This window comes from Lissotriton helveticus, chromosome 7 (assembly GCF_964261635.1).
Source record: "Lissotriton helveticus chromosome 7, aLisHel1.1, whole genome shotgun sequence".
In the NCBI taxonomy this organism is placed as follows: Eukaryota; Metazoa; Chordata; class Amphibia; order Caudata; family Salamandridae; genus Lissotriton; species Lissotriton helveticus.
Genome location: NC_136068.1, coordinates 740,462,009 through 740,487,787, shown reverse-complemented (window position 1 = coordinate 740,487,787; position 25,779 = coordinate 740,462,009). Strand labels below are relative to the sequence as shown.

Sequence of the window (25,779 nt, the reverse complement as noted above, 5' to 3'; positions counted from 1 at the left end):
ATGGTTATATTGAGAAGTTGTTTTTAAAAAAATTATAAATAGGTTATTTAGTGAAAAACTTTTCTTCAGATTGAGTCGTCGGCATTTGGAGATTATTGCTTTCACATGCAACAGACTTGCCTCAGGAGATTTTGATGGCTACAATCTCCTTCCCTTTCACATTCTGACCCTTCATATTCCTCAAACACAAAGAAAGGAAGGCTATCTGATTAAAAAAAAAAAAACACTCATGAATTGTTGTCACTCATTCTCTATCAGCTCCGGTTCCGTCTTTGGTCTGTTTGAGAGTATCGGAAAATGTGTATTCAGCTTCAAAATTGGGCAACTGTTTCCCTCACCTGCCCCGCCATCTAAAAAGAAAAGCATTGTTGACCCTGATTATGCTGCTTCGCCATTTCTTCGAGATTGCTGTCACTATCCTATTCGGCAACATATGTGACAATGGCAAATAATTAACTTTCAAAGTGATGGGTCATTACAGGAATGCTGCGAAATTCACCAAACAAGCTTTCCATGCCAGCCTTACATGCTTCAAGGGAGTTTGAGTAGGGCATCTCCACCTTGCAACCATTTTGGAAATAATAAGACCAAATTGAGCCTTCTGAAGCACACATTTTCAAATAAATTGGCTAATAGAAGCAATGTTTTTATAGACGAAAAGGGGCTCACGGAATATTTCAGTAAATTTGCTAACTCTTCCACTTCTACTTTTCTACAGCATTATTCACAAGGTAGGCTCTACAAGAAAATGTCTGTGTACTATCTTGCTGCATTACTACAGTCAGGCTTGCTAGCGTGAGTGCAGGAGAGCAGTGGGATAACTAGTTATAGAGATCTACTTCATGTCTCACTCACCTTTTTGTAGTGACTGGTGTGGGAAAGAATGGTTCATTGATCAACCTCTAAGTCCTTGCCTCGGTCATTTGTAACTCACACCCATGTTGCCTGTGATCACTCTGCCGTGTTTAGTTGTGGTACTTTTGAAAGGAGAAGCAAGGCAAAAGTACATTTGCGAGAGAGACTACGTCTTTATCAATTGCCGGGATCTACCAATGGATAAGAGACCCACACTGCTGATCTTGGTAAAGGCTAGGAATTCTGCAGAGTTCAAGAAAAGTGTAGTATCCTCAGGTTGTTCATATGTTCCTTTACTCCTCTGCATCTAGCTGCTCAGCCAGTGTGAGTGTTCCGGTTAGAATGTTCGTGAGAGTCTGGTGTATGTGTGTTGTCAGTTGAGTATGGGCTGAGCAGCTAGGAGGCTGCTCCTGGTGGGGCGTATTATATCTACATCTAAGAACTTAATAAACTACATCTACTTCTACCTGGCCACGTCTACAGCGTCTACTTATGACTTCTGAACAAGTGGGAACATCCCACTACATTTATGGTTACGATTTGGAGCTAAGAACCTACTACATTTACAGGTGAAGAGCAACAAAATTCAAGTAACTAAAGGGAAATGGTGTTGCGCAGGTCAGGAGCCTCTTGTGACGTCTTTATTTATGCTAGCAATCTATGCTGCCTATCGACGCTCTGCTACAGGAGCGCACCGTGAGCCATCCGGTGTTCACGTCGTTTGAGTGGCTCCATTTTGTAGTTGGACTTTCCTCATATGGTTTCATGTGTACTTTCTTCAACACGCCAGCCACGTTCGTCATCATTAACTGCAGCGCTAGAAGGTCATCCCATCATCTTTCAGAAGTCAGTGTTTGCTACTGTCCGATGTCATAATTGGTGTGCTTTATGCCAGTTTATATTTGGACATAATGAAAGAGTAACTGGAAGGTATTTTCCATTTGACAGAACACATTTTTGAGGCTTATTGGAACGACTATGTCATTTTAACATGAACTGAGTTTTATTATTACAATGCCTTTCACAAGGTTATGTTGCCATCTAGTGTCTCAAATTGGAATTCATCCTTTAAATTATCCATCTTCTGTGGGTTTGACTTTCCAGCAATGTTCGTTCCTGTCACAAGTTTCCTGGAGCTCCTACAAAGTTCTGTTTTGTTCCTTGAAATGCCTAGTCTTTATTATCATGGCGGTGACAGGCACACCATGCATGTCTACTGTATTGAATTCTAAAATGTTTTATTTTACAGGTAAAAGTAATTTATGCATTTACAGTGTCATGTCTACTGTATTTAATGCTAAAATATTTTATTGTACAGGAAAAATTATCTAGGCATTTACAGTGTTATTGCAATTTGTAGTCCATTTTCCTTTTCAGATACTTTTTTTTTTTATCCCTGTCTAGGGATGAGAGTGGGTTTTTAGTCCCATGACCCCATGTTTCAAATACTTTATCCCTGTCTAGGGATGGGAGTGGGGTTTAGTCCCATGACCCCATGTTTCAAATACTTTATCCCTGTCTAGGGATGGGAGTGGGTTTTTAGTCCCATGACCCCATGTTTCAAATACTTTATCCCTGTCTAGGGATGAGAGTGGGGTTTTAGTCCCATGACCCCATGTTTCAAATACTTTATCCCTGTCTAGGGATGCGAGTGGGATTTTAGTCCCATGACCCCATTTTTCAAACATATTATCACTGCTTAGGGATGGGAGTGGGTTTTTTAGTCCCGTGACCCCAAGTTCACAGCTATTTTGATTTGTGATGGGTATCAGCCTCATTTCTCTGTTTAAAGGGGGTGTCAGTCCCACCTTTGTTATGTTGGTGTTAGGTGTAAGTCCCTTCATTTCAACGTGAGTTGTCATGTGTGTGGGAAGTCCTCTTTTGATGCCACACTGTGCTGCATTCTGTTTTTCATGCTGCACAAGTCCTTGGGTGTTAGTCCCATGCGACGTTATTTGTACATTTGGGTTTCAGTCCCAAACAATTTTTCACTTGGGTTTTAGTCCCATAGTGTCCCTCACATGAGGGGTGGTGTATTGGGTTTTCGCCACAGTCTTTCCTTGGGTGTTGTTACATCCATTGTATTCTAGTTTGGGGTTATGTTTTCCCCTCATTACTGTCATGTTTGTCTTGCTCACTTGTAGTATGTGAGCTCTTCCTTCACTACTTACTTATTTTTGTTGTTCATTATTAAAGGAGGAGGATAGTGTTAGTGTTTTTTCTATCTCTATCGCTTTCTTCCTTCTTTCTTTCTTTCCTTGGTTGTCTGTTTTCCCTCTCGCGATGTGATGTCATCCTCATCCCTGGGTTTACAGATTTCTTGCTACGATTGTATATTTTTACTGTGTATAGTTTTTCTCTTCATTGTTTTCTCTTTTGTTTTTCATTTTGAGAGGAAGAGAGAGGATAATGTAGTATCCTCAGGTTGTACATATGTTCCTTTACTCCTCTGCATCTAGCTGCTCAGCCAGTGTGAGTGTTCCGGTTAGAATGTTAGTGTGAGTCTGGTGTATGAGTGTTGTCAGTTGAGGATGGGCTGAGCAGCTAGGAGGCTGATCCTGGTGGGGCTTATTGTATCTACATCTAAGAACTTAATAAACTACATCTACTTCTACCTGGCCACGTCTACAGCGTCTACTTATGACTTCTGAACATGTGGGACCAGCCCACTACAAAAAGTCATAAACTAGGGGTCTACAAAGGGTTCAAACCATTGAGTGACCCACGGTTAACACATTTTTATGCACTCCAAGATTCCCTTTGAGAGTTATAATGCTGAGGATGAATGTATATGTCTCTGCATTCTTAAGTGAAAGGTCCTGCAAAGGTACCTGGATTTCTTAAGTCACTGTATGGATATGGGTTTTTGGACTTGTAGCTGTTGTTCAATACAAAAGGATCATGGTGTAACAGTGGCAAATATTTTGCGGCAGTGTGCTGGGAACCAAGTTATTGACCTTTCGTCTTGCATGACCCTGGAGCCAAATTGCTGAGGCTTCACATCTCCAAGCGTGGATGAGTAAAACAAAAACTCTGACACGCGAGGTCCAGCTCTAGGATTTTTTAGGTTTGTCCATGGATACAATTAATGTTTGGGTGTGGGGGTGACCATTTTTTGCTCTGTGACGGAGTATCCCAGACTCCAATAGAAGCAAGCATGTAAAGCCAATAGCCTAGCTTTAAAGTGGCAGTGCAGAATATTACAATTTGATAGTAGCATGTAGCAAATGATTAAGTGGTTTGGGAAGCGTCACTGAGCATGTAGAGAATGGGCTGTTTCACTTTGATGCCCGAAGGTACTTGTGCTGCAATGCAAAACTCGGGGAGCAGGGAAACTACTGCAAATTAAAGCTTCATATAATGTTAATACTATTGCTTTGTTTTCTCATTCCATTGCACTGTATCAGAAATTCATGTTGTTCAGTTTGATGTCAGTGACTCTATTAACCCCTTCCACGCTCATGACGAGCTCAGCTCGTCATGAGGGTACGCCTGTCGTACGCTCATGACGAGCTGAGCTCGTCATGTAACGCGGTAATTGCGAATCTTTAGCGCACAGCGGTAAAACACGTAGCACGGGTGGGGTTAATGAAGCATGGCCGCACTAGGATTACTAGAGAATCTTTTGATTTATTTTCTGCATTCTGCACACCTCCACACTCGATTCTGAGTGATGTCTGTGCCCTTTGAGTAGAACACTTGAAGTCTCTTGTCGCTAGATGACAAAAATGGCTTTGCAACTTAAATACATATTAAGTCAGTACTACTCCATTGCAGCACATGGATACTCCACCTTCTATGCACTGGAGTTGATCTACTGAAGAAGTGGAGAGACACAATTGCTGCAAATTAAATGCCTTTAATGAAGAAGATGAATAAATGGGAGGAGCCAAAGCCCCCATTCTAGTACTGCTTTTAAAGCTCTTTTTGTGATTTTCTGAGCAAAACAGTTGGCTAAAGCTAAAAGGTTTACTTCAATTCACACAACTAAATGCTCAACATCTTTTCATATGTACACAGCGAAAAGAGGGCATATAGAACTCCTCCCGATTTATCAATCTGTGTAAAAAACTAAAAAGTCTGGAACAATGTAAAGCCCCCTTCCATGGTGCTCGAGATGCGGTCCACAATGTAAATTCCATTGCTCTTGTATTTGTCACGAAGTTTACAATTTAAAATCCCTTTCTTTTTTTATTTGACGCAGAGTTCATAATGTAAAACTTTTTCAACACTATATTTGTCAAGGAGTTTGTAGTATACTGCATATATGTTGTAAGGTGTTTTACCTCCCCTACTCAGCCAGTGCCTGTGCTCGGACTCATTGGAATGTTGGAGTTTGATGATGCCTCGGAATGTTGGGACTTAGAGAGGCAGAGTGACAGTTGGTCATGGGCTGAGCAGCTGACCAGCAGCTCCTGGTGGAGCTCTGATCTGCTACATAACTACATGATGTCCTGTAACTTACTACTTGTTATCTTCATGGAATAAAGCATCTTGAATTACTACCTCCTGTGTGGACCTTCATCACTACAGAGTTACACAGTGTAAAGCCTCTTTCTAATGTTTTTGACAAGTTCAGTGTTAACAGTGTCTCTGTTAAGTAAGGAGCTACTTCATAGGTTGGCTCACAACTGTTGGCTAATTAAACACTCAAAGAAAATAACAAAAAGGTAGAGTGCCTAAGCCCTGGGCCAACCTTACTATTTCATCTAAACTGAGCACCAAGTACAGTCCTTATCACTTGATCTTCAGAACATTGAACGCTGTAGAGAAGTCCAAAGCTTACAAAGTGAAGTGGTGTGAGTTATAAACCCCGAACGTCACTAAAACACCTGCTGCTTCATAAGCCAATGTCCAACCAGTGCTTTTGGAGGAAAAACCCCCCACTTTATTTCAAAGACAGTTCAATACAACTACAAATGCGCTTATTGAAAACCTCAACTCTCTGGCCTCACATGACCAAGATAGTCTAAGAAAGACTTTCTTTTTTTGTCATAATTTTTTATTGGAGTTCAAAGATAGGCAATTTCATAGGTTACAAAACAATATAATAAATATAAATCAGTATGTGACAAATAATATGCACCTGTAATATATGTAAAACTCCTTCTTACGATGTTTAGCTTGGAGTTTGCAATGTAAAACTCCTTCCTAATGTATTTTTGTGGAAGTTTTTTATGTAAAGCCCATTCTAATTAAATTTTGTCAGTCCGCAATGTTAAAACTATCCCAATTGTATTTGTAATTGGGCTGCACCATGCAAAACCCATTCCTGTTGCATTTGGTGTGGGATTTGCACTAGCAATGTCTCAATCAGTTAGGAGCAAATGGAACCGTTTTATAGCTGAAAAGCGCAACTGCTCATGAATTAAATGTCTGTAGAGAAAAAGATCTACGTAGGGGCGAAGCTATAAGTCCTTCCTGAATACTGATTCCTAGAGATCTTTTTCTGGTGATTACCCGAGCTATTGCAGACGATTACAATGCTCTCCACTGACATATAAATGAGGAATCTGTCTTAAGTGAAACCTGCTTGTATAACCATATGCTTAATACGGAGGTTAGAGCTTTTTTGTCCCATCTCTTAAGTCAGCTTGTTTTAACTAGCTCCAAAACGGTTTAGGAATGTGAGCAACACCCTACCCTGTACCTTCAGGTTGTTTAAATCTGTAGCACATTACTCCAAAGAAAGCGTCATTGGTGCAGAAAAAAATAACTCACTTGAGATATGTTTCCGTAGGCACAACTATTACACAATGTATCCATACCCTAGGGCCTAGACCTGTGTAAAATATCTGTTCAACCACAAACATTTGCCCATCCAGCATCTTGAGCCCTAAGTCCATTTTATCCATTTTTCATATCATACAATGCTTAATTGAGCTGACACCTAAATTTTGAACATCCCATCTTGTTTTTTTAACTTAAGAATGGGAAAAGTAGATCAATTGGTAAAAGGCATTACTTGCCCTGTATTTTTTTTTTTATTAAAAATGAAACTGGTTAATATAACCATGTTATAAATGGCATCAAAGGTGGTGCGGTCTAGAATTCTGGCTGTATTGAATTCTACATCTTCGACCTGAAAAAATGGGGCTGATGTTTTTGTTTTGAGTTGGAAATCAAAATCGTATAAAAGATGTAATTTTCCCTTGAATATAAGGCAACTCCAACAGAAACTGCGTTACTGAAACGTATTCTAAGTAGTGTTGTGTCTCCGAGTAAGAGTTTGAAACTAAATGTACGCCTGCATGTGAACAGTGCTCTGGTCATGGACTGTAGGACATGTTAATAGAGTGATATTAATAATTAGTGGGATGTGCACCGATTTAGGTGCTTCCAGCTAAATCGATTCCTGTTGACTTTTAGATCGTGAATTATCTTTTAAATATACATGTCTTTGCTATACAGCTCCCAGCAGTGACTGAGAACCAAACACATGTTGCAGTACACTTCATACAACTAGAATTAGCTAATCTGAAGATCAAACGACGAGCTTACTTTACTTTAGTAATCAAAAATGTTAGCGAGTGTTGTGGAACCATGCAGGTTTCTTGGGATGAACCCCTATTTGAGAGTGGGGAATGAGTTGTAGACATGAGGCTGTTTTATTTTGAAGTGAGAAGTAAAGTGCATTCAACTATCTTAGACGCTTGGCCTGGTTTGTTGGGCTTCAACCACAACAGACAAGCGTTTCATTAATCTGTTTAGTGCCACAGGGGATAATGGGCATCACAGTGGGAGATAGAAAGCCAGACTAAGGTAGCATAGATGGGACGCAAACAGTACATTGGAAAATATTGTTCTGCTTTACTTTCGGAATAGCACCATTAGAGGGATTATTGACATGTTTAGAAATCTCACTCACAAGCAAATGGGAAACCACTATTTTACTCTAGGTTCCCAATTCAACTAAACGTCATATTCACTGACCAGACTGCCACAACTTTTTTATTAACAGTTGGAGTCTGTTTCATTGAATATGAGGGTGGTGTTGCCAAAGACTATTGTTGTACCAAGTGCAGGGGTGTGGAATTTAATAAAATATCTACTTGTCTATGTGGCAGGTTGCTTCATAAATCTACTTGTCCTGTAACAAAATCCACATGTCCCTTTGGTTCCATGTAGTGCAACGACAAATTATGGCATTATATAAGCGCTCTGATATAGTCTCTCTTGATTATGCCAGGGCTCCTACCATAGTAGTGTTTGAATACTTGCAGTCCCCTTATGTTCCCACGTTTCCGCAGATCTACAAACTGGGCCTGAAGGTAGTGGTAAGCAATAGTTCCAGGGTTAGAAAGCCCTTTTGAGTCTGTGCAAACCTACTAACGTCCAGGTTTCAACAACTCCTCTCTAATCTTTTCCCATACTGACAAATGTTGGAAATTTACTTCTGACAATGACAGATGTAAACCTTCTTCCAGAGTTGGGAAAAAAATGGTTGGAGGGAAAGTGAACTTCAAACACTTAGATTTTCACATGAGCAAATCTACACATGCATATTTGCTCATGCTAAAATGCAGTTCACAAATATTTTCTAGGAGTACTATTTCTTGCCATACTTCTGTAAATTTTTGGGAATTCACGAAAGCCATATAGCTGCACTTAATGCAAGGACATATACCATGGGTGCTCTTTTGAGACTTTCTTTAATAATTGGGCTCCTAATTTGTTCAGGTGATGACCATGAACTTTTGCGTTTATTAAAAGTCTGTCTGTCTCTCTGTATTGGCTGGCTTCACTGTGAGTGACAGCATTCTGCTTTTTCAGATGGAGCATATCGGCACACAAAGTAATTTTGTTCAGTGCGAGTACCTACTGTGGCATTGTGTGCTTTTTGAGACCAAAAACAATATTTGCATTTTCCAATGTTTGTTATAATGTTGAGGGCCTGGCAGCTCCCACACCAATAAAGGTTTACAAAAACCATGCCAAAACAAGTCACACATTGACAAAACTAAAAAGCTGCCCACCAATTTCAGACCGACTGGCTTTGCCAATGATTGTTTATTTTTGTTTCCCATAATCTTATTGGAACTGGTTACACTGATTCTCCATTATGAATATTTTTGGGAGCTACTAGCATGCATCAAAAACATGTTACTAAATGTAACGCAGCGCCTAGGGCGACTGACGCTCGACGCTGGGGATCACGGTTCGATCCCCTGCTCCTGAGGCAGGGGTCGTCTGCCCAGAACCATGCGACTCTGGGCAATAGCTCGCTTAATCTTCCCATCGGCCCCCAGCGCCGAGATACCCCTTCTGGGGTGATTTGTGCGCTATACAAGTACTGGATTTACATTTACTAAATGATGCTGCAAAGAAAGGGTACCAGAGATTTTCTTATGGACATTTTTTTTTTAAAGCAAAGTATCATCAATCTTGCTTTCAAGCTTCTTCAAATATTTGCATCAAATCAGAGAGCATTCTGGGAGGATTATACATAGCCTAATATTGCTAAACCTTAAAAACGTGTGTGCACGTTTTTATACTGGAAGCACTGTCAGTAGTGCAGTTAGTGCTTACAAGATTTACTTTGAAAGCTCACCCTGATAATAAAGGTTTTGCAGCGTGAATGTTTCTGGATTCACTATGCTGTGCATTATTCCGCGTTCTGGTGGTTGGGTCCGGAATCAGTCTTTTCTTTGTTGTTTTTTTTCGTAGTCCAGGTGGGCGTCGACGTCCCACCTTTTGGTGTACTTCCTGTGACGTCGGCACGCTTCCTGCGGAAGCTCCCACCCTTGGGCGCCATCTTCAGATTCTTTTTTCCGCGGTTGGGTCTGGATCGTTCCCGAAGGGGCTTCAGACATTTTTGGAGAAAGAAGCCAAAAGCAATTTTTTGGACGAGAAAGGATTGGAAAGACTACAAGAGACCACACCATCGAAGGGGACGACGAAGGAATAAGAGAACTTCAAGAACTTCAACGTCCATCGGAGAATGCGCGCTCAGGGGGCCCCCTGAACGCGAGAGATGGACAAAACCCCATTCAAATGCTACCATAACTGCCACCACAAGTACGCGCAGAAGGACAAGCACCTGGTTTGCAACCTCTGCCTACCGGTCGACCACGAGAGCAGGGACTGCAACGCCTGCTCCGTCTTCACGCCGAAAACTCTTCGAGGGAGAGCAAGGCAGAGGAAAGCCAACGCCAACATGCAGGACAAGGGCCAGACACCATCTCTTCTAGCCCTGGGGCTCTCATCAGACGAAGAGGACAACGTCGCCGGGGAAGACTACGGCTACACGGTCGTAGAGACCGATTATAAGAAGACTCCTATAAAGATAGGAGACTCTACGGCCCCTAAAGCCCAGAAAGACACTCGACAGTCTGACCCAGACTCTCGAAAAAACAAGGGCAAGTCCTCGAAAGTGCCGACGCCGAAAGCTTCGGCATCCGCGGCTACACCAAGGCCCGGCGGATCCTCAGAGAAGGACTCCCAGGTGCCGAAAGCTGGAGAACAGCAAAAGACGTCGAAAAGCGTCCCCGAAAAGGAACGTTAGACGCCGAAAGAAAAGGACCCGAAGAGTACTTCGGCGAAGATAAAGGACCCGAAAACCAGCTCGGCGCCGAAGCCCGCCTCGGCGCCGACCTATCCGCCGAAGAGAGTGGCCGAACCATTCGACGCCGAACACGCCGCCGAAATGGAGAAGAAAAATAGACGGCTCGAGGCCGAAATGGAGAACATCCTGCAGCGGAAAAAAGAATTCGACGCCAGGATGAAGGACTTCTTGATCCCGACGAAACCAAAGCCACAGGTTGTCGAGATAACCGAGGAGGAAGACTACGACGTCGAAGGACAGTCGGGAAACCTGGAGGGGCTGGAAGATCCAGAAGAAGAAGCCTCGTACTACGAATATGAGGGGGACGACGGCCAGAGGACATTCCTCGGCTCTGTATCATCGGAGACATAAGAAATAGAGTGGCAAGACATAGACACCGAGAGCCCAGAGGAGAGCGTGGACACCTATCCTTCAAAGCCCTCGCCACCTGATGACATTGGGGTTTACAACGCAGTCATCAAAAATGCAGCAACAGCTTTCGGGGTAAAACTCGACGAGGAAAAACAGAAGGCAGATTTCCTTCTAGAGACACTGCTCCCAACACAAACAAGGAGCCAGTACCTGGCCATGCTCGACGGCGTCAAGGCAGAGGGGAAAGAGGCTTTCAAGGAGCCTGCAACTTGCAAAGCAGTCACACCCAGGACGGAGAAAAAGTACAAGCATTTGCCCAAAGGACCCACCCTACATTCGGGGATCGGTCACGGCGGATTCCATCATCACAGCCACGGCAAGGAAGAGGCCTAATGTGCGAACAACTTCAGGGCCACCCCCAGACAAGGAAAGCAGAAGGATGGACCTGGCTGGGAGGAGGATCGAACGGAATGCCGCAATGCACTGGCGCATGGCAAATTCCAATGCACTGCTAAACAGGCACCAGTACCAGGTCTTGGACGAACTGGGCTAGTTACTCAAACACCTCCCTCAGGAACACCAGCAAAGGGGTGCGCACCTCGTGGAGGAGGGGAAGAATGTGGCAAATTCTTGCCTCAAAACTGCCTTGGACTGGGCTGACACGGCCAGCAGACTCATGATGATGGGCATCACAGAAAGAAGGCAAGCCTGGCTCAGGATTTCAGGCTTCAAGCCGGAGGTGCAACACAGCATCGTTCAACGGAGAGACACTGTTCGGGGCTCCAGTGGATGAGAAGCTCACCCAACTGAAGAAAGATAACGAGACTGCAAGATCCATGGGGGCATCGCAGTTCAGAGGATCAAAGAGGGGCACCCCGTCATGAAGACCTAACGGGAGGGGAGGAAACCAGCCAGGAACATCTCACCAGGCGTTACAGCAGTCCCACCAGGTCGACACCCAGACACAGCAAGGGCAACAAAAGCAATCCTGGCAGTACCAACAAAGAGGCCAGTCCTTTCGCGAGAGAGGGAATGGACGTGGACAAAATAGAAGAGGGGGACAACAACCCACCTCTAAGTGACTTGGTCGCGCTGCATGTGCCCACCCATGCAAAAACTCACAGGGTGGAGCACGGATACAATAACAAGGAGTTACGTGAGCTAAACATCTGCGAGCATGTAACACCAGTGGGAGGAAGACTAAACCTTTTCTTCCAGGAGTGGAAGAAAATAACCACAGACAAATGGGTACTCAAAATCATACAGCACGGATACTGCATAGAGTTGGAAAGGAGACCGCCAAACAGAAAACCGAAAAGAAGGGCACTAGCAAAGAAAGAGCTAGAGCTACTTCAAGAGGAAGCAAAATAACTCCTGTAAAAGCAGGCCATCGAACGAGTAACCTACAAAGAAGGAACAGGGGAATGTACTCAACCTACTTCCTAGTACCAAAAGTGGACGAGACAATGGGACCCATCCTGGACCTAAGGTTCTTAAACAAATTCACAAGAACAAAAAGAATTCAAGATGACATCCTTACAGGAGGTACTTCCTCAATTACAAGGCGGAGACTTCATGGTCACCATAGACCTCCAAGGATGCCTACCTGCACATCCAAATGAACAGGGGGCACAAGCATCTGCTCAGATTTGTCATCAACAAAGACCACTACCAGTTCACAAGCCTGGCGTTCGGACTAAAATCGGCATCAAGGGTCTTCACAAAGTGTCTCGCAACAGTCGCAGCACACCTAAGAAGGGAAGGGATACACGTATACCCGTACCTAGACGGCTGGCTAACAAAAGCAAGTTCATACAAGGCCTGCCAGCAGCACGCACAGATGGCCTTAGGGTTCTCCATCCTCTGGGGGAAATCCTCAATGAGACCAGAACAGGTAAACATCTTCCTGGGAGCACACATCAGCACCTTACAAAGCAAGGTGATCCCCAGCGAGAAGAGAACGCTAGCACTGCTGAAGGAGACGCGACTCTACCGGAAGGGGCGAGCTCTGACAGTGAGGACGGCGAGCAAAATCATGGGCATGATGGCGTCCTGCATACACCTAGTGCCAAATGTACGGCTACACATGAGACCTTTCCAGGAATGGCTACAGGAACAATGGTCACAAGCTACAGGTCGTTGGGAAGATCTAGTGGTTGTAACGCACTCAGTGCAAGAAGAGATAGCATGGTGGACCATGGGGAACATAAGAAAGGGGAAGCCTCTGACACCACCAACGCCAACGGTGACCATCACCACAGACGCATCCCAGAAGGGATGGGGCGCTCAAGTGGAGAAACTCAGAGTGAGGGGTCTGTGGACACCAGCAGATGCGGTCAGACACATCAACTACCTGGAATTAAAGACTGTTTTCCTCGCAATAAAGGCTTTCCAGATGAAATTGTACAACCAGAGAGTGTTGATCCAGACAGACAACACAACAGCGATGTTCTACATCAACAAGAAGGGAGGGACACAATCAGCCCCACTTTCAAAACTAGCGCAAGAAATATGTGGGGAACACCATCAATAGACCTGTTTGCAACACGCCAAAATGCAAAATGCCGAAACTTTGCATCCAGGCAACCAGGGGAAGGATCCCTGGGGAATGCCCTATGGATAAGCTGGTCGAAGATATTTGCTTACGCTTTTCCCCCGATACCTCTGATACACAAGGTACTCAACAAGTGCAGAACAAGCAACATGACTCTGATACTGGTCGCACCACAGTGGGCCAGGCAGACATGGTACTCACAGATAATGGTGATGATCCAGAGTGCACCCCACAGATTCGGGAGAAGGAAAGACCTACTTTCCATGCAAAACTGGAGAGGTGCTCCACCCAGAGCCAGAGAGCCTCAGCCTAGTAGCATGGCTCCTGAGGACATAGAGTTTGCGCATCTGAAGTTACCGGAAAGCACCCTGAGGGTCCTACGGGAAGCCAGAAGACCCAGCACACGAAGTGCTATGTGTCAAAGTGGAAGAGATTCACACTGTGGTGCAGGAAGGAAAAGCTGCACAAAAGGATGCAGAAGGACTCAACAGTGCTTAAATACCTCACGCACCTGCTCGACAAAAAACTGAGCTCATCCTACACATAGCAGCGATAGTCGCTTACACAAGAGGAGAAACGGGCAAAATAAATCGCACCACCAAAGAGGGTGCCGCCATCGGCATGGAACCTTAATTTAGTCCTAACGGAACAAAAGAGAGAACCGTTTGAACCGATTCATAAGGCCTCCCTACAAATGCTGACCATGAAAACCGCTTTCTTGGTGGCAATCACCTCGCTGCGCAGAGTGAGCGAACTACAGGCGCTAACGCTACAAGAACCCTACATCCAGATACACAATGATAGGGTGGTGATGAGAACGGACCCACACTTTATGCCAAAGGTGGTGTCAAGGTACCACATCAACCAAACAATACAAATACCAAGTTTCTTCCATAAACCAGCCACAAGCGCTGAAAGGGCACTGCACACTCTGGACGCCAGAAGGGCAGTCATGCACTACATAGAGAGAACTAAGGAACACAGGAAAACAAAGCAGTTCTTTGTGTCCTTCGCAAACAGTTTCATGGGAAAACCTTTAACTAAAGGAACGATTGCACGATGGATCGCTCAAACGATACAGTTCTGCCACAAACAAGCAGGACAGGAACTAGCAGAGGGGACACAAGCCCACTCTACCAGGAAGAAAGGAGCTACAATAGCATTCCTAGCTAACACACCCATTCAAGATAAATGACTGGCGGCAACATGGGCTTCAGTGCACACGTTCACTAAGCACTTCTGCGTGGATATACAGATGAACAAGGAAGCACAAGTCGGACAAAAGGTACTTCAACACATATTCAACAACCAACGCTCATCTTCCACCCAGCCACCACAAACATAACAAACCACTACAAAGTCTATGCACAGCATAGTGAATCCAGAAAGATTCACGCTGCAAAACTAATAGTTTCTTACCTGTCGGTGTAGTTTTGCAGCTTGAAGTTCTTTCTGGATTCACGAGCGAACCCACCCACCTCTGCCAGAAAGATGAGGCTGGAGAAAGGGGGTTAAAAACAAAGACAATACTGAAACAGACGCCTTAAAGGTTACAGCGGTGAATCACTTACTTGAACATGGCCATGGATTCGGAAACAGAACACAAAACGAGAAAAAAAGAATCCGAAGATGGCGCCCAAGGGTGGGGGCTTCCGCAGGAAGCGTGCTGACGTCACAGCAAGTACACCAAAAGATGGGACGTCGACGCCCACCTGGGCTACGAAAAAAAAAAAAGGAAAAGACTACGATTCTGGACCCAACCACCAGACCGCGGAATAATGCACAGCATAGTGAATCCAGAAAGATCTTCAAGCTGCAAAATGACACCGACCGGTAAGAAACTATTCGTTTTCAATTAGTTGAACCATAAATACAAGTTTGAACAGCATAAACATATGAACAAAGCGATTACCTTAACTGCAGACCCTTCCCTGATCCATAATATGGTACTGCAAACTGGCAGCTAAAGGGTTTGCACTACAGGGGTGGGCCTACTTGTCCCAAGGACAAAATACACATGAAAACTTGTTGCCCTTGACCCCAAACAATATGTCCTGGGCATCGGGCTATAGGAATACCACATCCCTGTAGTGACCTGAACAGATATCTATACAGCTCCCCCCGACCTTCTACTGTCATGCTCAGATATTCTGCGGGCGAACCGTAGGACCTGCCACCTACATCACCACATAATTGGACATGAGAAATGAAATGTAGAACCTTTTATTTTCTGGAACTACTCACAGGAAAGTGAGATACCGAATTTCTGTGCATTTGCGTTCACATGCTGCTTGCTAGCCTCTTGATAAGCACAACAAATGAAAAACTGAGCAGGTGCCCCAGCACACACTTTAGAGGGAACAAAAGTGTTTTGGATCTATCTTCTCAACTTGCTGTGGATGTTTTTTTGTGTTTTCTTCTGCAGAAAATCACGTACTTGTTTTGGGGTGTACCAAAACGAGGTACGCTGTGCAGAAAGTCCAGGCAGCCCTTATTGGTTTACAGAAGCAAAAATAATAACACTAAATGCTTTCTTATGTGCTAGTGTGGGTGAAAGGTTTAGGCTTATCAGAGGGTAGTGCTAAGCATTTGTTGTACTCGCAGAGGCAATAAATGAGACGCACATTCAAGAATAAATCCGAGATCAATTTAGAAAATGTCGTATTATTATGGAAGTTTTGATACCAAGAACTACGTTATCAAGTTAGTATTTTTTTTAAAATATTTTGAATTTCACAGTCAAGTGAATTGTTCACTTAAATGTGTTTTTATGTAGCAATGCTTTTCTATGGGAAAAAAGGCATATGTTGCATACAGTTATTTACGGTCCGTTTCTGTAGCTCTCCTTCTGGACCTAGTGTCGTAGGGGGCAAAGATCCAAAGTACCACCAGCAGTTACTTGTTTCATACCCTGCGGCGTATGGGTGCTGAAGTGCTGGTTGGGTTGGTAACCTTAAACGTTACACTGGTGGAAAGAACGTGGGGCACCTACAAATAGGCTGCAGAGGGACACCTGGGGACAAATACTGGAACTCCCAATGAGGGGGTGTGGGGAGGGCTTGGGTCACACAGGTCCTGGGAGCACGTGGCCTGAGCTGGTTCGTGGGAACATGGGCTGGTGCTCTCAGTTTCAGAGTAGATCGGTCAGCTGGGCTCTGTGCATTAAAGGCCCTCGTGGTTGTCAGTCTCGCCGGTTGTGGGTGCAGGAATCCAGACAGCTGGTTCACTCAGAGAGTAGGTCTCTGTGGTGCTGACGTCCCTCAATGGCTGTTCTGTCTTGGTGCTGTTAGAATCCTGACTGGACTAACGCAGGCCTTGGTTGCTGCAAAGAGTCCGGTACCCCAGGTATTGGTGGTGTGTGGCTGTAGTTGGTCCTGGTGTCCTCTCACTCGGTGAAGGGACAGATCTGACCTTCGGGACCACAGGCACCTCTTCCTAGGTGGCTGCAGCATCGGGCTGGCCGGGGAGCAGCAACACTGTTAGCAGGGGAGTAGCTCTTCTACTGCAAGGGGGATTGCTGGCAGTTTGTGAAGGGCTGGCAGTTTGTGAAGGGCTGGCAGTCTACCAGGGTTCTTGGCAGATGCTCAGCTGCAGGACAAGTCACTTGGTGACGATTGTTGAGACTGGTGCAGGCAAGTTTTGATGCCAAAAGTCCACAGCAGTCTTCAGTTCTCGTTTTCTTGCGGCTCGTCTTTGTCCTCTTCTTCTGGATCCATCAAATCCAAGTTCTTGGCATCAGGGCTGCCACCTAAATACTCACTTTAGGGGTTTAAAGGGGAGTCTCAGGTAGTAGCCAATGGGCTACCTACCTTTAGGGTGATTGCACCCCCTAAATACCACTTCCTGTAGGGAGTGGGCATAACCCTGAACCAATGAGCCTAATTCCACCAAAGATCAAGATGGTGGAATTCTAGTTTTCATGGTTACATCAGGTAGCCCACTTTAGGGGTGGAACCAGCTTGATAGGGAATGCGCCTTCTGACTAATTTGTCCCAGGTGCCAAATGGGCCTCAGGCAGAGGTGGCATCTACCACGTCTGGGGGAAGCCGGGGTCATATATCCAAGGCAACAGAGGCCTTTGAAGCCTCCTGTCTTGATATGCTGATTGCTTTGCCATCCTGCTTGGAGAAGGTGACAGCACCTCTGACTGGAGCAAGCATTGTTTGTGCCCTCAGAGTGTGGGCTCACCTGCAGTGGGGTGAGAAACCTCTCAATGGTGGCCGGCTGGTCTACACCAATCAGCCAGAGCACTAGAGGTTGGTACGTTTTTCTGGGAGCACCTCTAAAGTCCCTCTGGGTGCATGTATTAATATATCTTATCACTGGAATCAGTTTGGGCTTATTAATATGAGATGTTTGATACAAAACATCTTTAGTTTCATTGAAGCCATCACGTAGCTCGGGAACTTATAATCACCAGTGCCCAGTACATAAACTCAAGATGGCTTCCATGTTCATTGGCAATGTCCACGAATGAACATAGACATCACAGGGGCATATCTGCTCATGCAGATATGTCCTCACATGTAATATAATGCACCCTGCCTTAGAGGTGTAAGGCCTACTGCAGGGGTGACTTCTATTGCATGCAGTGCTGCCTGCAAGCATGGCACACAGGAGGTGTGGCATGTTGTGTCATAACCTTTCTCTGCACCATGTCACGCAGCTTTGTGGTGGCAGTTTGCATGAGTGTGGTGAGGGATCCCTTAATGTAGCACAATACATGCAGCAGCCCTTAGGGATCCTCTTTTGTCTCCATGCCCTAGGTACCAGGGGTACCATTTACTAGGGACTTAAAGGGGGAACTCAAGATATTGCCAATTGGGGGAACAATTGTACAGTTTTAGGGAAAGAGATCTGGCACTGGGGACCTGGATAGCAGGAACCGAATGTACTTCTGTCAAAATTGCATCAAATACCAGGCAACAATGGGAGTTACCATGTCAAAAAGAGGCACACCCCTTCTGTAGTAGGGGATCTCAGTGTATAGTCATAATCTAGTGAATAGTCCCGCCCATGTGCGTGGACCCCGGAGCAATCAAAAATAATCTCTTACAGTGTCAAAAAAATGCAGAAATGCATAGACACTTAAGAGAGAATTTAAAGACAGATAATGCAGCCAAAAAGGCTACACTGTCCAGTACTTCAACTAGAAATTCCACCATAAAATCCACAAAACAGCAAAGCCTGTACAGATTTCCCTTGCTTAACAGCAAAATCCCTCAGGAATGATAGAGAGAAGAACCTGGACAGACAAGCCCCATAGGCTGCCATTATGTGGCTTAAACAGGATACTGTGCCTTTAAGGAACCTTCCAGAACCTTCTCCCAGTATCCCAGAATGCATAGCAGGTCCAACTTAGTTTCAGTTCATTTTTCCGGCTCCTGCAAGCAGGACCCTGGAGCATTGAGCTCTCCCTTTTCAAGGGTTTTGTTGGTGTTTTTACACTAAATTCGATTTTTGGTGCTTTTAAAGTACTTTGGTGACTTTCTTCTTGAGTTTCTGCACTCTTTTATTGTCCATAATGCCAGCATTATTTGACAAATGCCCGGAGTGCTCCAGGAAGAAGGCCAGGTCAGACCCCCATGAGGTCTGTATCCTCTGCCTTCCCTCTTCCCACATCCCTGAGGACTGTGTGATCTGTAGAGGCTTCTCTGGAAGGACCCTGAAGGACAGGAGTAAAATCAGACTTCAGGGACTTGAAGAAAGAAGATTGAAGGCACGTGGTGGGTCAGGAGGGGCTCCTGCCCATGCTGAGGCCTCTGGGGGGCTCCCCAGGGGCAGGAAGTCCAGCCCGCGCCCAAGATCTCCGTCTGGGTCAGTTGCGATGACCACGACGTCGAGAGGAAGGTCCACGGCCAGTTCCTGGTCTCCCCAGGGCTCTGGGTTGAGAAAACGTCGCCCGTCGAGGGACGTGTTCCGGCCGCCGTCGAAGCCGGTGTCGATCTCCTCGTCGTCACTGTCGGCGTCGAGTGGTCGACATCGGAGGGCCCGGCGTCGAGGCAACACCGCCGTTCGCCGTCAAGGACATCGTCGACGAGGGGATCCTCGTCGTCGAGGCCGCCGGCGAGACGGGAGAAGTCTCCGGCGCCGAAGACGTCGACGTCGAAACATTCAAAGAGATCGACGTCGAGACGTTCAAAGAGATCGACGTCGAGGCGATCCAAGAGGTCGACGTCGAGACGTACGAAGAGGTCGAGGTCGCCGTCGAGGCACCATCGCCCGTCGTCGAGGTTTCGTGGTTCGTCCATCTGGTCGGGGTCGACGTCGAGACGTAGACACCGTTCGACGTCGAAGAGTGAGAAACGGTCGACGCCGAAGGGCCGCTCGACGTCTAAGGATCCACGGTCGTCGTCTGGGCACCAATCTTCGGCGTCTGGAGGTCGTAAGGACAGTCCGAACAGGATGATGGCTCGCCGGGAACGGCGTATTCCGAGGTATATACCCCGAAGAAGCCTTCTGCGCCTCCTTCGCTGCCTCCTTTACCGAAGGGTCCGCCTCCGAAGGCTCCGACCCCTCCTCCGTTGCCGGCTCCGCAGGCCCCGCGTCCGGTTACTCCCCCCACCCCCGGTTCCGCCGAGGGCGGTGTCGATGCCCAAGTATCCGACGCCACCGAAGAAGACTCCTAGGAAGCCTAGGGCTTCTGAACCGGGGAGGCCAACGGAACGTCCGAGACCCAAGAGATCGAGGTCTCGCTCGGGGAGAAGGGACAGATCTAGGAGTGGACGTGGATCTTCATCGAGATCCAGGCATCACCATAGGAGGCGTAGGTCCAGGTCACGTTCTGCATCTGGGACCCGTTCTTACTCGCCCACACTGTCTGATTCGCCGGAGACTAGGGTGTCCCCTATAGACGATATCGGCACATTCCAGGAGGTTCTCCTGCGTGGAGCGGCGAAGTTGGGGATCAAGGTTGAAGCGCCTACACCTTCGACTTCTGTGATCTTTGAGACATTACATAAAAAACACATGTCTCGCCCCCTGCTGCCTCTGGTGCCGGGGCTCCTTGAGCCGGCTGAACAGCTCTTCCTGACACCGGCAGTGGTGAAGTCTGCGCCTTCCAGGCTCCTCAAAAAGTACAGAGCTCCGGACTCGGACCCAGCCTTCTTGAGAAAGGACCCGGTACCGGATTCGGTGATTGTGACGGCGGCCCGGAAGCTTCATGCCACCTCCCCTGCGTCCACGGTGCCTCCGGACAAAGAGAGCCGCTGGATCGACTCTGCTGGTCGGAAAGCGTGTGGTACGTCCTCTTCTTCGATGAAGGCCGCCAGTGACTCGGCGTTGTTGGGGCGTTACGACCGTGCACTGTGGGACTCAATGGAGCAGTTTGCGGACCTTGTTCCTCGTGACCGCAGAGAGGACTTCATGGAGATCGTCCAGGAGGGGATGCTGGTCTCTAACCAGGCCATCAGCGCCGCGGCGGATATCTCCTTGCTGTCAGCGCACGGATACTGCCACGGGATTAACCAGAGACGCCATGCTTGGCTCAGGTTGACGTCGCTTAAACCGGAAGCGCAGCAACGTGTGGCGAATCTCCCGTTTTCCAGAGATACCCTCTTCGGAAAACACGCAGATGACGAGATGGCCAGGATGAAGGCCGAGGCGGAGACCCTGACGGCAGTGGGCTTGGAGAAGCCCAAGGAAAAGAAACCCTACCGCCAGTTCCAACGACGGTTCGGGTCGCAGGGTCGTGGAAGGGGACAGTCTGCTGGACAACATCAGCAGCAGCAACAGCAGCAACAGTACAGAAGACCCTTCCAGAAGCGTCAGAGGGGTAGAGGTGGACAGCAATCCTCTACCGCGTCCAAGGGCCCGGCCGGGTCTCGGCCCTGAGCAGTTACTTCCCCCTCGTCCGTTACCCGCTCCGGTGGGGGGAAGCGTTCAATTTTTTCTGGCAGAGTGGAGAAAAATTACTCAGGACAAGTGGATGCTGAATATTGTTTGCAATGGATACAGTCTTCGGTTAATCAGCCCTCCTCCATCGATCCCCCCGGTCAGCTCACAGTACCAACTGCGAGAGCTCCAGGCGGAGGCAGACATTCTGCTGAGGAGAAGGGCGATAGAGGACGTACCTCTGTCTCAAAGAGGAAGAGGTCTTTACTCTCGGTTCTTTCTCGTCCGCACAAGGACAAGAACGAGTTCAGGCCCATTCTGGACTTGCGACAGGCAAACAAGTGGATTCGCAGAGAAAAGTTTTGCATGCTGTCGTTGCATCAGATCTATCCTCAGCTGCAACGAGGAGACTGGATGTGTGCCATAGATCTACAGGATGCATACTTCCATGTGCCAATTGCATGCAAACACAGAAAGTTTCTGCGCTTTCAGGTCGGCACCCATCACTATCAGTACACGGTGCTTCCCTTCGGGCTGAAGTCTGCGCCCAGGACGTTCTCGAAATGCATGGCAGTGGTAGCGGCACACCTGAGGAAGAACAAGGTGTTTGTCTACCCGTACCTGGACGATTGGTTGATCAAGGCCTCCTCCTTCTCGGAAGCTCAAGCGCACTTCCAGAAGACGTGCGTTCTCTTGAACAAGCTGGGGTTGCACATCAACATGTCCAAGTCTGTCCCGACTCCGGTCTAGTGTATCCAGTACTTGGGAGCCTCCATCAATACGCTGTCAGCAAGCGTGTCTCCTTCGGAAGAGCGACGTTTATCACTCCTTCGGAAGGCTCAGGCTCTCATGTCCGCTCCATCCACGACAGTGAGGACGGTGTCTTCTCTGCTGGGATCGATGGCCTCGTGTATCTTCCTGACGCCACATGCGCGGCTGCACCTGAGACCGCTGCAGGAGTGCTTGGAGGATCAGTGGGACCAGAGGAGAGGATCTTGGGACGACAAGATACGACTGTCTCTGCATGCTCTTCAGTCTCTGAAGTGGTGGTGCTCGAAGGAGAATCTTCTCAGAGGTGTTCCCTTCCACAAGGACATTCCCACACAGACCATCGTGAGGGATGCGTCTCTCCAAGGCTGGGGAGCGCACTCCGGAGACCTACAGATTCAAGGGACGTGGTCTCAGACGGAGTCCACGTACCACATCAATTTCCTGGAACTCATAGCTGTACGCTTGGCACTGAAGGCTTTTCATCCGTCCTTTCAGACCAACTCTCTGCTTGTTCAGACGGACAATACGACAACGATGTATTACCTCAACAAGCAGGGGGGCTCGAGATCACGCACTCTGTCGCAGGAGGCGCAGGCGATCTGGCACTGGCTTCTGGCTCGAGGACTGTCGATAACGGCTACCCATCTGCCAGGTGTGCAGAATGTTCAGGCAGACGAACTGAGCAGACTCATTCAGGAAAACCACGAATGGGTCATAAACGACGAAGTTCTAGGAGAAGTCTTCGCAAGGTGGGAAACTCCAGACGTCGATCTGTTCGCCACCGCCGAAAACAGCAAATGCCGAGGCTTCGCCTCCAGGTACTACCAGCCGGGGACGCTGGGGAACGCGTTATGGATCAACTGGTCGAACAGCTTTCTGTACGCTTTTCCACCAATTCCCCTGATTCCGGCGGTTCTCATCAAGCTGTCCCAATCCAGGGCGAGAATGATTCTGATTGCCCCGGAATGGCCCAGGCAGTGGTGGTTCACGGACCTGCTTCACCGATCTCTCCTTCCTCACATGAAGCTGCCGTGCAGGCCGGACCTTCTCACGAAGTTCGGGGGGCGGATGGTGCACCCCAACCTCTCGTCTTTGAGTTTGGCGGCATGGCTCCTGAAATAGTGCAATATGGCCATCTGAATCTCCCAGAGGATTGTATGGACATACTGAAGGAGGCTAAGCGACCTTCCACTAGGACTTCTTATGCTTACAAGTGGAAGAGGTTTTGCATCTGGTGCAAGTCTAAGAACTATGACCCTACGACATGCAAGGAAGATGTCATCCTTCCATATCTGCTACATCTGGCGCAGTCGGGCCTTAATGTCCATTCCATTAAGGTTCATCTGGCTGCTTTGACTGCCTACAGGAAAGGCCCTTCACAGACTTCCTTTTTCCAGATCCCTGTGATCAAAGATTTTTTGGAAGGCTTGAAGAAAGTGTTCCCTCCTGTCAGGCTTCCTTCGCCTTCATGGGACCTGAATGTGGTGCTGTCGAGATTGATGAAGGAGCCTTTTGAACCCATTCATAAGGCTTCGTTGCAGCACCTGTCCTGGAAGGCGGCGTTCCTCGTGGCCATTACATCGGCCCGCAGGGTGAGTGAGATTCAGGCATTGTGTTGCCAAGAACCTTATACTGTATTTCATAATGCTAAGGTTGTTATGCGTACTCACCCTAAGTTTCTTCCCAAGGTTGTTTCTGATTTTCATATCAACCAGACTATCACTTTGCCTACGTTCTTTCAGAATCCTTCATCTCCAGCGGAAAGGTCTTTACATTCCCTGGATGTGAGGAGGGTGCTGAAGTTTTATCTTGATAAGACTAAAGATATTCGTAGGTCAGACCAATTGTTCATCAATTATGGATCAGTCAGGACAGGTCTTGCTACCTCTAAACAGTCCATCTCGAGGTGGATTGTGTCCTGCATACAATTGTGTTACTACAAAGCTAATAAGACCTTAGGGGGCAAACCTAAGGCTCATTCCACCAGGGGCAAAGCTGCCACGACAGCTATGCTTCGTAATGTTCCCATTGCAGAGATCTGCAAGGCAGCCACTTGGAAGTCGGTCCATACCTTTGCTAAGCATTACTGCCTGGACTCTGATGCCAGGGCAGACGCTCAGGTTGGGCAGGCTTCGCTGCGGAATCTGTTCGCACAATAGTGGCGTTATTTCTTCTTCTCCACCGCCGCTTGGTGTGGGGATGGGCTTGCCATTCTATTCACTAGATTATGACTATACACAGAGATCCCCTACTACAGAAGGAGTAGTTTCTGTCCTGTAACTCCAGTTCTGTAGTAGGGGTATCTCTGTTATAGTCATAAGCGCCCTCCCGCCTCCCCGGTGGAGAGTTATTCATGTACGTAATGCTACAGGTCTGGCGTTTTTTACGCCTTCAAAAAGAATGGAAACTAAGTTGGACCTGCTATGCATTCTGGGATACTGGGAGAAGGTTCTGGAAGGTTCCTTAAAGGCACAGTATCCTGTTTAAGCCACATAATGGCAGCCTATGGGGCTTGTCTGTCCAGGTTCTTCTCTCTATCATTCCTGAGGGATTTTGCTGTTAAGCAAGGGAAATCTGTACAGGCTTTGCTGTTTTGTGGATTTTATGGTGGAATTTCTAGTTGAAGTACTGGACAGTGTAGCCTTTTTGGCTGCATTATCTGTCTTTAAATTCTCTCTTAAGTGTCTATGCATTTCTGCATTTTTTTGACACTGTAAGAGATTATTTTTGATTGCTCCGGGGTCCACGCACATGGGCGGGACTATTCACTAGATTATGACTATAACAGAGATACCCCTACTACAGAACTGGAGTTACAGGACAGAAACTACTCCTTACACTTGTTCAGAAGTTAATTTGCCTTAAAGACTGTTCCCTGAATCTCCCACCACCTGTGTTTCATGATTTTACCTGGCCCCCCTCTCCTGAATGCTTTTTCTCGCTCTAACACCCTCTTTGGTCATGTTCGCGTTGTATATTAAAACGTTGTAAATACATAAAATAAATCCGTCTCTAATGACTGTAAGAACACTTCATTTATTGTCCGTAATCGTGACACACCTTTTCTTCACTTTTTCATTGCACCGATGTGAGATCTGCAAATTTGCAGTCTGAAGAGCTACTCTCTGGATGGCCCCCTGACTCAATGGCTTAGACTGAAAGCAACTGAACACTTACCTACTGGCTTGTACTTTTGTCTAATTCACTCAGCCGTTGCCTCAGTTATTTCACACAGAACTTTGAAGCCTAGGCAATGTGTAACACCATACACATTTCTGAAATAATAAAATAAAATGGATGCTCAACCTTGACAGATCATTTTTTCTTTAGCTGTGTTCATGCTTCAGGAGTTGCATCTTCTGTGAACTGCCCCATCCCGATTTCCCATCATTTAGCTATGTTCTTCTCCAGCCATTAGGTGTTCATTGAGTTATGCTAAGTTCAATTAGTCAATTAAAGTCATTTGTAAAGCGCACAGCTACCTCAGCTGAGGTTTCCCAACGCTGAAAAGCAGAGACTGGAGAACAGGACCGGCCACTCATATCTGCACTTGATTAAAGAACCAGGATTTTTAATCTTTCTTGAAACAATGTTCATACTCCATGGGTAGGTGGATAGGCAAGGAGTTTCAAAGCCTGGCTGTCAGTACCGAGAACGCCCTACCATCTTGGCGAACCTTGGCAAACCTCGGAATGCGCAAAAGTCGCAGCTGATTAGATCTCAAGGCTCTCTCCTTATGGTACTGACTACGCCTATTTCTCAGGTAACACTGACCTTTGCCCCTAATGGCTATGAATGCCAATGTCAGTTACTGGAAATGTTTCTATCCGGTTTCGGCATAAGAGCAAAT

The 25,779-nt window shown here is 46.8% G+C and overlaps 1 protein-coding gene across 1 annotated transcript in view; it reads left to right on the top strand.

Moving 5' to 3' along the window:
• Nucleotides 1–25,779, top strand: part of NDFIP1 (Nedd4 family interacting protein 1) — a 217,433-nt gene that overhangs the window by 98,412 nt on the left and 93,242 nt on the right. The gene's annotated exons all lie outside the window — the stretch shown is intronic.